The sequence below is a fragment of the Oratosquilla oratoria genome, chromosome 42 (assembly GCF_046742065.1).
Source record: "Oratosquilla oratoria isolate Oo_2021 chromosome 42, ASM4674206v1, whole genome shotgun sequence".
Classification (NCBI taxonomy): domain Eukaryota; kingdom Metazoa; phylum Arthropoda; class Malacostraca; order Stomatopoda; family Squillidae; genus Oratosquilla; species Oratosquilla oratoria.
The window spans coordinates 12,766,870-12,779,369 of record NC_134818.1 but is presented as its reverse complement, the minus strand read 5'-3'; the positions used below and the strand labels follow the sequence as shown (position 1 = coordinate 12,779,369).

Sequence of the window (12,500 nt, the reverse complement as noted above, 5' to 3'; positions counted from 1 at the left end):
GTGGTAGTGATGGTGGTGGTAGTGGAGGTGGTGGTGGTGGTGGCTGTTGTAGTGGTGGTGGTGGTGGTTGTGGTGATGGTGGTGGTTGTGGTGATGATGGTATCTGTGGTGTCGGTTATGGAGGTTGTTGTGGTGGCTGTGATTGTGGTCATGGTTGCGGTGGTTATAGTGGTGATTGTGGTGGTTGTGGTGGTTGTGGTGGGGTTGGGGTTGTGGTTGTGGTTGTGGTTGTGGTTGTGGTTGTGGTTGTAGTGGTAGTTGTGGTTGTGGTGGTTGTTGTGGTGGATGTGGTGGTTATGGAGGTGGTTGTGGTGGTAGTTGTGCTGGTGGTGGTGGTTGTGATGCTGGTTGTGGTGGTGGTGGTTCTAGTGGTGGTTGTGGTGGTGGTTCCAGTGGTGGTGGTTCTAGTGGTGGTTGTTGTGGTGGCGGTTCTAATGGTGTTTGTACTGGTGGTTGTTTTTGTCGTGGTGGTTGTGATGGTGGTTGACATGATGATGTGATGATGATGATGATGATGATGATGATGATGATGATGATGATGATGATGATGATGATGATGATGATGATGATGATGATGATGATGATGATTATTATTCCCATGATGCGGTTATTGAGAATAGAGGGTAATGGAAACAGTGAGAAATATAACCATAATGATGACTACTAGTGGAAGGAAATTAGATTTTTTTTCTTTTTTCTTTTTTTTTCTTTTTTTTGTAACCAGCACTGACGACATGATCATACCTCCCAAATTAGTGGCTAGGATGAACGATAAAGAAGAATAATCAAAAAGGGAATTATCTAATTTCCATGCACAGACTAATAATACTCTTTTTATAATAGGATGGTGTGGAACAACAGTATACTTCAGTATTTCTCAACTGAAGGTCCCGAAATCAAATTTCCTTAAGTACATCTTGTAATTTGTCGCAGGAATGAGCCCCTCTGAAACATTTAGTTGTTCAAAAAAAAATGAAAAATCACGAAGGAAGATGGCTTATAAGAGTAACGGAACAGTTCACATACAGAGAATTCCTAAGACAAAAGTTGAGGTTTTCTCATAGACGAAAAGTTCATCAATAAGTTGAGGATCTTTTACCAGAAGACGATTACTTGAGGGCAAAATATGACTCATGATGGCCTTGGACCACATGTTGGACTTGTGACACTCTCCTTGCTTGAGAGCTTCCCAGGTCAGTGGACTATGGACTTCCTAAGACAGACCAGCCACTCGCGCGTGGTCGGTTTTTGTGGAAGGGGAAGAAAAGTCTGTAGGAAAATGAAACGATAGTATAAAAAAACGGGCTATTGCCACTGAGCACTTGAAGGGATATCTATTAGGGCGTCTATCGTAGCTCAGGAGACTTGGTCAGTAACGCTTGGTCAGACATAAGATGCTTTAGTCAACCATCCTGAAGAACGCCGGGACGCGGATATTAACCATCAAGTTTCTCCTCTCGATTTCAATTATCTCGCCGCAATTTTTTAAGAATTTCCGCCGTTATTTGAGATCCACGGACTCTCTGGAGATGCATCACCGTTGTTCACTTGTTATTGTTATTCTTTTTCTTAGCACCAAAAACTGCCACATGTATATATATATTTAGAAATATCCATGACGAGACCCTCTAGTTTGAATGACATGAAGAAGGTTTCACCTCAGTATCTTAATCGAGGCACCATTCGTTTTAGTAATGTCCCTAAAAATGAATAAAATCGTTTTACGTCAACCAGAATGATATAGTAGAATAAGTCTTTGTCATGTTTCCAGAGGCGACATGAAGGTCAAGGGTGGGGGGAGGGGGAGGGGAAGGGGGAGGGAGAGGGGGGAGTGAGTAGGGGATGGGGGAGGGGGAGGGGGAGAGGGGAGTTGGGGAGGTGGAGTTGATCTGTTGGAGATGGCGCTGCTGACTGCGGTGTTTTGGTGAAGCTTCTCTCTTATGGAGGTAGCATGCCAAACGAAATAGGGGGTTAATGGAAGGAACGTGTTTTTGATGGTGCACCATAGTAGGCTGGAGGAAATAAAGGAGAAAGTGGAGGTCGGAGAGGTAATAGAGGAAGTGGGTCGTTATTATGACATAGACAAGAAGCGAGGAGAGGTCAAAAAGCAAAGAGTCAAGGAGGGAAGAAGAGAAAGGAGAATAAAAAAGATGAAGGAATTTGAACGTGAATCGAATTGATCAAATCGTCAAAACTTAAAGCTCGAGATAAGAGAAACAGAAGAGAAAGGAAGAAAGAAATAGAAACTGGGAAAAATAACCAATCAGAATACGAGAAACAGATGATATTAAGAAAATAAAAAGTAATAAATTCAGTAATCAAATAGAAAATAAGACCAAAACAAATAGGAACAGAAAATAGGAAAAGGACCTGATAAAAGAAATACCTCTTGTGAAAATATGAAAAAGAAAAAGGTATTATAGGAACGAAAAATTGAAAGAGAAATAAACAGGTTCTTCAAAAACAGGACGCGGCTAGAAGGAAGCGAGCAGAAACCCGCAAGGAACAGACAATAAAGATAAAAAAAAAGATATATAAAAAAAAACGGAAAATCGAAATAAGAATAAGAATGAAAACTAAAAAGGAATATTAAAGGAAAATTGTGGAAAAAAAATTAAAGTTAAGAAAATAAACAAACTTCATTCATAATAGTCTTAGACTGATTACTGGAATGGTGGGTCGGTATTAGATTTACGATACAACAAAATTCAATCGATATGTATATATTTTTCCCTAAATTAATTCCAGTGACTTTTCTTAGGTGATCAAACGATATCATTAACTATGATAACATTTTTGTGCTAAAATAGCGATACCAAAGAATTCGTTCAATTTATATCAAAATTAGTTCGCATCGAGTAATAATACATATGAAATAGAAAAATAATAATACATATGAAATAGATAAGTAGAAAAACGAAAGAAGGAAACGTTCAAAGAAATGACAACGAAAAAGAATAAAAGGGATTATCTTACAAGGAAAAAAAAGGAGTAAAGGGGAGATTCCGTAAGCGAATACTTATGTGAAAAAGACCTAAGAATTTGAAAAATGAGAAAAACATGCCAACGCTCTATACTACTTTGGCGAGGAAAATACTTTCAGCGGGAAACTTGTTTACGAGTTTTCCCACATTTTGCTCTTACAAAGGAACCACAAAGGACGAGTATACTGGCAGGAGACCTTTTGGTCTATAACTAGGCCGGATGCAAAGAATTGATAGTTAAATGATTAAACAATTAACAGGCATTACAGCATATTGATTAGGTGTTTATCTAAATGAATCTTAAAACTTTAAACCATACTACATTGTACTGCCTCTGCAGGAAGTTTACTCCATTCATTAACTACACGGTTGGCGAAGTTGTTTCTACCCACTTCTAGTTTAGATATTTACTCCTGCAGCTCTGTGGTTTACTTTGTTCATATTATTTTATCAAAAAACAGACGATGTTATACGGCTGAACAGATAGAAAATCCTTTTCAACAACTAATATCTTATCACCAGTGATATCTATGCCAATCCTTGGGAACAATATTACGCCACAAAAACGGCAAAAAGAATCAAGCAAGTTGATATAGTAATTGATAACTATAAATTGGTAACGGGCAACAAGCAAGTTACAACTCCTAATTGAAAACAGGTAATTTATAAGTGGTAACTGGTAACTGATAAATGGTAACTGGTAACTGGAAACTGTTAATGCGATTAAATCCGCATTATTTCACTCACCTGCGGTTTGAACCCAAGAAAAAGCAAGGCCCCAGTCGTTAAGACCATTCTTGTCTAAAACCTCTAATGATTAAAATCATCCAGCACCAGCAAAAGCAAAAAAAATGGAAGAAAATTACTCACTGCGCTGAAGAGACAATTGCACTGCTACAGTAGCATGTCCGAACCAGCGAGTGCATATATAGTCGTTTCCTTCACAAAGGTGTTTTTCTCGCAATTCTCTTGACATTTCAGCTCTTACGGACATCACGCTCCGTACAATTGAGCAAAAATGAGTCTGCACTCGATTCAATACACACGAAGCGGAAACCGACGGGAGAGTATCAAGTCAAAGGCTTTGTCTAAGTCCAGAAAGAAAATACGAAGCGTACAATCGGGGGTATAAGTATCGTATGCGTTTGCACAAAGGTTATGATGTCCATAAAGTGAACACGAGTGAGGTTAACTAAAATAAGGTCTGTGTTTGGCGTGACTGAGGCAAAGGGATCAACTGACATCTCCTGAGAAGAATAAAATTGTCTGGCAGAAGCTAAGAACAAGACCTTTCCAAGAAAAATATACCAACATATCCAAAGGTGCTCGCGATATCCAGAATTGGCTTTCTTAATATCCTTACCTCGTCTTCTTTTTCCTGTTTCTTTTATTAATTCTCGGCTTTCTTCTTCTCCTTCTCCTCCTCCTCTTCTTTTTTTATTCCTTCTCCCTCTCCTCCATCTTCTTATTCTCTTCTTTCCTACCTCCTTCTCCTCCTTTTTTTCAAAAATCTTTTCTTCTTCCTACTCGTCCTCTTGTTCTTCATTTCCCTCTCCTCTTTTTCCTCTTCCTCTTTCTTCTTCTCATCCTTCCAACCACTTTCTCCTCTCTCACCTTCACCTCCATCATTTTTATTTCTCTTATCACCCACTCCTCTATTTTTTTATTTTTGTCTCTTCCTTTTCCTATGCATCCTCTTCTTCATTTCTTTCTTTATCCTAGTCCTCTTCTTTCTTTTCTTTCCTCTTTTTCCTCTCCTCTTTTTCCTCTCCTTTACTTTATCTTCTCACTGGGCGTCTTACGGTTTTGTTTAATGGGCCTTCCTTGGACAGCCACTGGCACGTATTGAATTTTCTTCACGCTTTCTTGGATCCGCATTGTTAAATCCGTTGAGACGCGCTTTACAGTTTTTCTCTGTTCATTATAGCTCTCTTTTATTTACTTATCTATTTATCTAGTTATTTTCAATAGCCTTCTGACCAAACAATTCTATACCTAATAAAGGTTGGTGTCTGTCTAAGACACTGATAACAATGAAATAATTACACCAGGGGACGTTTAGTTTTGCTCAAAATTATATTTCCTCTATGTCCTTCGATAGGCAATTAATCACTATTACCCGTTTGAGATCGAGCCCGGATAGTGTTACCTCAATTTCAATGTAATCTTTTAATCAGATAAGATATCCTTCATCTGATGGTAACCCTAACACACAGTTTAGGCTTATCAATTTCAGACTTATAAGGACTTTATATATATATGTATATATATATATATATATATATATATATATATATATATACATATATATATATATATATGTATATATATATATATATATATCATATATATATTTGTATATATATGTGTATATATATACATATATATATATTATATATATACATGTATATATACATATATATATATATATATATATATATATATATATATATATATATATATATATATATATATATATATTGACTAGATAAACACCATATGAGGACGGAGCCTTTATTTGTACGACGTTTCGCTTATTACAGCTTTTTCAAGTACAAATGCTTGAGATTAAATAAGGGGAAAGGAGGGAACGGGGAGAGAAAAAGGGGGGGGAAGGAAGAGGAGGAGGAGGAGGAGGAGGAGGAGGAGGAGGAGGAGGAGGTTGGGGGGATTGGACTCTGGGAAAGGATGAGAATGCTGGCCCAAACGTCAGGGAGCGAAATGTCCACAAAGGGTGGTTTAAGTATTTAATATTTTGCTGGCCATGGGTATTATGGGAATAATGTGAGGAGATATGTTAAACATCCCCCCACCCTCCTCCTCCTCTTCCTTCCCCCCCCCCTTTTTCTCTCCCCGTTCCCTCCTTTCCCCTTATTTAATCTCAAGCATTTGTATCTCAACTTGTACTTGAAAAAGCTGTAATAAGCGAAACGTCGTACAAATAAAGGCTCCGTCCTCATATGGTGTTTATCTAGTCAATCTTGTCGGCAGACTGCCACTTTTAAGCATATATATATATATATATATATATATATATATATATATATATATATATATATGTATATATATATATATTTCCCTTCTCTCTCTCTCTCTCTCTCTCTCTCTCTCTCTCTCTCTCTCTCTCTCTCTCTCTCTCTCTCTCTCTCTCTCTCTCTTTCTCTCTTTTTTTTTAGGGTTAGCCCCAGGACCAAGGGGTTGACTGAGGGTGAAGCATTGTATAGATTTCGTTGTGACAAACAAGCAGACAATTTCATTCACATAAGAAGCGGACCCCGGCTTAAAGTGGGCCGTGACAGATGGAGACTCTGAAGAATCCTGGATTGTCCTTCAACTGAATGAAGATGTCTGATTCAGGGATCCTCATTCTGGATCCAGGAAAGAAATGATGTGGTTTGAGGTACACATAAAACTCTGCAACATACTACGCCTGTGTAGTTACATTGCATATACACATGTAGAATGTATGTTTCATTTCCTTATCAACTTTTATTTTACACGGAACTTTAATTTGTTTTTACATTTTTTAAGCGTTTTTTATATGTTTTTACACAGAAGCTTAAAGTTGTTTTTTCCCGGGACCTTTGTGTTGCTTCTGCATTTTTTGTTTGTACGGGAGTAACAGGGTAAGCGGTTAAATACATCATGCAGAGGGGGAGATCCAGAAAGGAAGGGTTGGGAATTGTTGGTCTACGGCTGAGACCAACAAAGCTTGTAAAGTATCACAAAAGCCGAGCTGGTTTCGTAATCGTAAGCGTGCATGTCATCGCATTCGTTTAGTCGTGGGTTTGAATCCCGCACTCCTCTCCCACTCCCTTTTCCTCCCCCTTCCCTCTCCTCCTCCTCTTATTCTTTTCCTTTTTCTTCTTCTTCGTCTTCTCTTTTCTTATACACACACTTTCCTTCTTCCTCTCCTCCATTTCCTCCTAATGTTGGTTTTCTTCTCTACCTCCTCCCTCTCTCCCTTGTTCCTATTAATAACCCAAAGACCTTCCTACGATCCTGAAGCCCATTTCTTATTGAGAAAGAACAGGACCTAACGCCGTGGGTATAGCCATCACCGCGATCTCAGGCGAAAGAAGCCACACCCCCAATATTTCTTGGCCAATCGTAGCCTCTTTGCCACCAGCGCAGACCTCCTTCAGCCAATAAGCGTCATTCAAAAGCGACCGTGATTGGTCGAAGACAAAGGTGGGGCGGGGCTTCTTTCGCGTGGGAATGGTGTGATGACTAGAAAGGAACAAGGATCTCCCTACGAATACTATATATGTCACCCTTCTCTTCAAAGTCTCTGGTCTATCTTCAGCTCTGTTCCATGTTGCTTCTTACTCATCTTTCTTCCCTAACCTTAACCTTTTTCTAATTTTATTTCATGTTTCCTCTTCCTCCTTCTTTTCCTCTTCTTCTTCTTCTTTTACCTTTTTATTTTTTCTAATTCTTCCTCTTCTACCTCTTGCTCTCCGTCTTCCTTCTCATCCCATTTCTTTATCTCTTTTTTTCACTCTTCCTACTCCTCTTCCACCTCCTCTTACTCTCCCTATCTGTCCTCCTCCTTATCTTGCTCCTCTTCTTCATGTTTACATTCTTCCCCCTTCTACTCCTCCATTTCCTCTTCCTCCTCCCTCTTTTCCTGTCCCTCACTTTGTTATTATTATCTTTCTACTCCAATTCCTTCTCCTCTTTTTACTCCTTTTCGTCATCTTCTTCCTCCCTCTCCTAATCTTACCGTCCTTCCCTTCTTCATTTGTTTCTCTGCCAATGCTTTCCTTTCATCCCTCTTCCTCTATTCATTTTTTCCCTTTAACATTCTTCCTCGTTTTTATCATACTCGTTCTTTCATCCTGGTTTATTCGTATATGTTTCCGCTCCTCGTCACTGTTCTTTCTCTTTTTTTTTATATATACATCCTCTTCCATTTTCTTTTATTCCTCGTCTTCTTCTTCCGTATCTTTCCAGACCTTACCTCTTCTCAGTGAGTATTTTCATTCTTCATCTAATGTGTGTTCGCGCTCTGCAAAGATTCAAGCGAAATAAAAAAAAAACAATCTTGCATAGAACGTCGTCAAACTGCGTGCTTGAAATTGCTCTTAATGTGTACTTTCTATGCATATCTACTTGTCTGTGTAAAGATGTAATATAGGTACGCACATGTAAGTGCACGTACAGATAGGGGAGAGAGAGGGAGAGAGTGAGGGGGGTTGATGAGGAGAGTAAGAGAACGAAAGAGAGGAGGGAATGGAGAGAGAAAAGGGAATGGAGAGAGTGAGAGAGAGAGAAAGGGGTGATGAAGAAAGTAAAAGTAAGAGAGAGAGAAAGAGAGAGAGAGGGGGATGGAGATAGATAGATAGATAGAGAGAGAGAGAGAGAGAGAGAGAGGGGGGGAGATGAGGAGAGGATCTGACAAAGACAAACAGACAGATAGACAGGCAGACCGGCAGAGTTATTTGTACTCGTAAACGCAGGAACAATAATGATTATGCACACATACAGTATTTCATTCACCCTAAATTGATTCGTATGATATAAAGATCCGTTATCCATCTATATTTTCACTTTATCTTGTTTATCTACTTTTATTTATCTTTCTTTTTTCATTTCTTCTCTCTTTCTACTTTTATCTTTATTTTTTATTTCTTCTATTTTTCTTTTTCTCTTTTCTTCTCGCTTTCTTTTTTTATATATTTCTTAGACTGTGATGCAAGGCTCCTTCGTGTTCTTCCAGCATATGAATTGTGGTAGTCCTTCCCATTCTGCTACAAAGGACCACACTGCAATTGGGTACTACGTCTGCCATCGCCTGACATTAGGGAACCGGGTCCTTTCTCAATTAGCCGATCGACCGAGAAACTAACTACCCACTTCTCCTCAACAAAGCTAAACAAGGCAATTAGACCTAAATGTGGAAATCGGATTCAGCTAAGTGTGGTGGTACACCAAGCATTTATCGTTAGCAATCTACTTGCTTGTTGTTAATTCGTTTGAGTAGAAGCGACTTCGGTTACGATCTTTTTTTTTTTTTTTTTAAATTTCCAAATGTCAAATTACTCTTGCGTCCTATAGTGAGAAGCTGAATGACGAACAGAGAGTAGTTAAACCTAGAATACGAATGTTAGACACATTGTTGAGATGTTCTAACAGAAGTCTAGAATGTCGTAATCAAAATAATTTCTACTCAAAGTACCAAAGCAAGTAGCATGCTATCATAGTATGCCTCTACCTTAACTCTCTGCCTGGCGGGCACAGATTTCGTGTTTAATGATTAACCAAGGTCGCTGGGTCTTGTTTCTTGGCTCTGCATTTAGATTCTTGTACGATTTTGACTGCTGGTAGCGTAATCGGAGACATCTTGATGTCGCAATTGTTTAGTTGTGGGTTCGATTCCCGCTCTCATCTCCGATTCCCAGCAGTGGCTCTTTCCTGCCCTAACAATCCAGGCGCAAAATAGGCGAAAAGTATCGGCTTCGGCCGCAGCTACGCAGCGCCTCCCGGCGTAGTCCCACCTTGACCTTGACCCCCATGCAATCTATTCTAGAGCAATGATCTTAAAGTCATGCGTCTTTCTAGTATTCTTTTCGTTGTCTTCATCGGTAGCTTCAAATGTTTTGTAGTTTTTTTTTTTTTTTTACTTGATACAAGACGATTTTATTCCTTTTGGGATATATCTAAGAGTGGCTTTATTAAAGTAGTCTCGGCTATTTCTGGAATAGCCGCGACCCAATATTGTCCACAAGGATAGAAGCATTCGTAATTCGTGTTTCTTAAAGGTACGTTTTGCTCGGTACGATTATCGCTCAACGATGATCGTTCGTGACTCAAAGATGATCGTTAATCGGCTGTCTAGAGCACTAACTCTTCATTTTTAATGGAGCTCTTTTGCCTCTATCTTGAAAGTACGCGGCTGATCATTTTAACCGAAACTACCAACGCATTTACCCAACTATGATGCCAGTTAGGAGGCGTGTCACCCGCCATAGGCTAATAATTGCACCGAGGAAAATGTATCTTAACAATATCATTCTTAAATCATCTTGAGGGCTTTTATTCTTCAGCCACTCGGTAGCCCAGTGGATACCGTGTCGAACTCATGAGCAGGTGGTTGTGAGTTCGATTCCCGGAACCCGATGTAGGCTTGCTGTAGTGGTTCCAGACAGCCCTGGCCTGGTGCGAAGGCAACCCAGCATCGACCTTAAAAAAAAAAAAGAAAAAAAAAAAAGAGAGAGAGAGAGAGAGAGAGAGAGAGAGAGAGAGAGAGAGAGAGAGAGAGAGAGAGAGAGAGAGAGAGAGAGAGAGAGAGAGAGAGGCTTGCTGCAACTGACAGGGATTTGCCCTACCAAGCGTTTCTCGCTTTCGATTACGCGTGAGTGGGATGATGGTGAGGTGAGTTTGTTCTTCAACTATGTCTTCAAGGTCCTCCCTTCGATTAATTATCAATGACATCGATTTTGAGAAATGTCGTTCTTTGATTTGTGTTGCTCAATATTTCTTAAATTCTTTCGTTTTGTTGTCTCTTCTTGTCCGTACTCTGGTTCTTCCATTTTCGACAGAAGTGTCTTATCCAATTACGGAAAGATCTCCCTTCCGAAGTCCATCGGTTCTTCAAAACCTCTTTGGTGCCTGAAGACCCTCAAAGGTCTCTGTTTATTCTTCTTTGCATTCTTCGTCCCTCGAAGTCAGTTCTGATTTCGTCTCGAAGTCTGCTGGTTCTCCGGAGTCCCGCTTCGGCCAAAGACCACCAGATCTCACCATTTTTTCTTCCTTATCTCTCCCAGGTCTCCAGGTCAACAAAAATCTCCGTCTTTAGTCAAGCTGACTTTGTTTTCTTTCCCGCAAGTCGTCTTTTAAATCTTGATGTAAGACGTCGATGGAAGAGGCGGAGAAGGGAATCACCGTAAGAGTGTGGGGTCTGGATAACTATTATCGTTTTTGGCAGAGAAAAACATGATTTATAGAAGAAATCTTTATTGATTGTACAACGCTTTCTTCGCTTTGCTCTTTGATGATTTTTCAATTGTCGGTTGTTGCCATTTCTAAATGTACTCTCACTTTTGAGTCAAATCCTTTTCTGCCTTAGACTTCTGACCAACCGGTTCCAAGTCTTTCACTCAGTCTTGTGATGATGCATGAGTCATTTTAGGTGTTTTTTTGTTAAGAATTATTCAACAGTGCCCCGTAGTGAGCAGATTTTCTCAATCTTTTAATTCAGTAGCTATCTTCCTATTACATGGAATAATCTGTAATCTGCAAAATAAAAATTCTCCAGTGTATCATCGAATTATGGAGGGTACTGGACATAAAGATTTTTGTATAGTTACTCCAGTAACCCTGACTAAGTAAATGGAATCACTTGACATGAGCAAAAAAAACTAAAATATTAATAATCTAAAACATTATTAAGCCCATTATGTCCTGGGACATCCAGTTAGATGACTAAAACCTCCCGGTTTTCGGAATTGGTCTGTACAAAACTCATTTTTTAGCCTCCTCCTCCTCCTTTTCCTCCTCCTCTTCCTCCCCCTTTTCCTGTTTTTCTTCTTTCCCTACACACACACACACACACTCTCTCTATCTATCTATCTATCTATCTATCTATCTATCTATCTATCTATCTATCTATCTATCTATCTAGCTATGTATCTATCTTTCTATCCCTATCTCTCTATCTATCTCTATCTATCTATCTATCTATCTATCTATATATCTATCTATCTATCTATCTATCTATCTATCTATCTATCTATCTATCTATCTATCTATCTATCTATCTATCTATCTATCTATCTATATCTATATCTCGCTCTCTGTCTCTCTTTCTCTGTCTGTGTGTGTGTGTGTGTGTGTGTGTGTGTGTGTGTGTGTGTGTGTGTGTGTGTGTGTGTGTGTGTGTGTGTGTGTGTGTGTGTGTGTGTGTGAGTGTGTGTTTGTTTCTTTCTCTTCTTGACATTGCACATTCCTCACCATTTTCCTCTTCCCGCTTCTTTGTTGTAAAGTTCCTGCTCCGGAGCCTCATCGCAATTTCCCTCAGTTAGTTTCATATTGTGTATACTGAGTCTTGCTCTAGCTAACAACAGGCTATCTCATTCAATGGAAGGTCTATCTACCCCCCCCCCCACCACACCGAACTGAAAGGATTTGAAATCTACCTTTCGAGAATAGAATTTTTTTATTCTTTGTTGCCATTCAATTTTGTTTATTTTTTCATCGAGAGAGCAAGAGCTAGACAGAGTGGGAGAGAGAGGAGGGAAAGATGGGAGAAACAGGAGAAACAGGAGGAGGAGGAGGAGGAGGAGGAGGAGGAGGAGGATGAGGAGGAGGAGGAGCAGAAGAAGACTAGAGTTGGTCAGGAAGTAGAGGATCACTACTGGGTTGTATGGAGATGTCAGAAAAGGGTCTGACAGCTGACTTCTAAGAGAGAATGGTAGAGAGAAAGAGAGGAGGTAGGAAGAGAGGCTGAAAGAAAGGAAGGAGAAAGAAGAGGAAGAGGACAAAGGAAAGAGGAAGAGAGGCTGAGAGAAAGGA

At 39.6% G+C, this 12,500-nt stretch overlaps 1 protein-coding gene across 1 annotated transcript in view; it reads left to right on the top strand.

The window, feature by feature from the left end:
- Positions 1-12,500, top strand: part of LOC143021541 (uncharacterized) — a 74,425-nt gene that overhangs the window by 41,811 nt on the left and 20,114 nt on the right. The gene's annotated exons all lie outside the window — the stretch shown is intronic.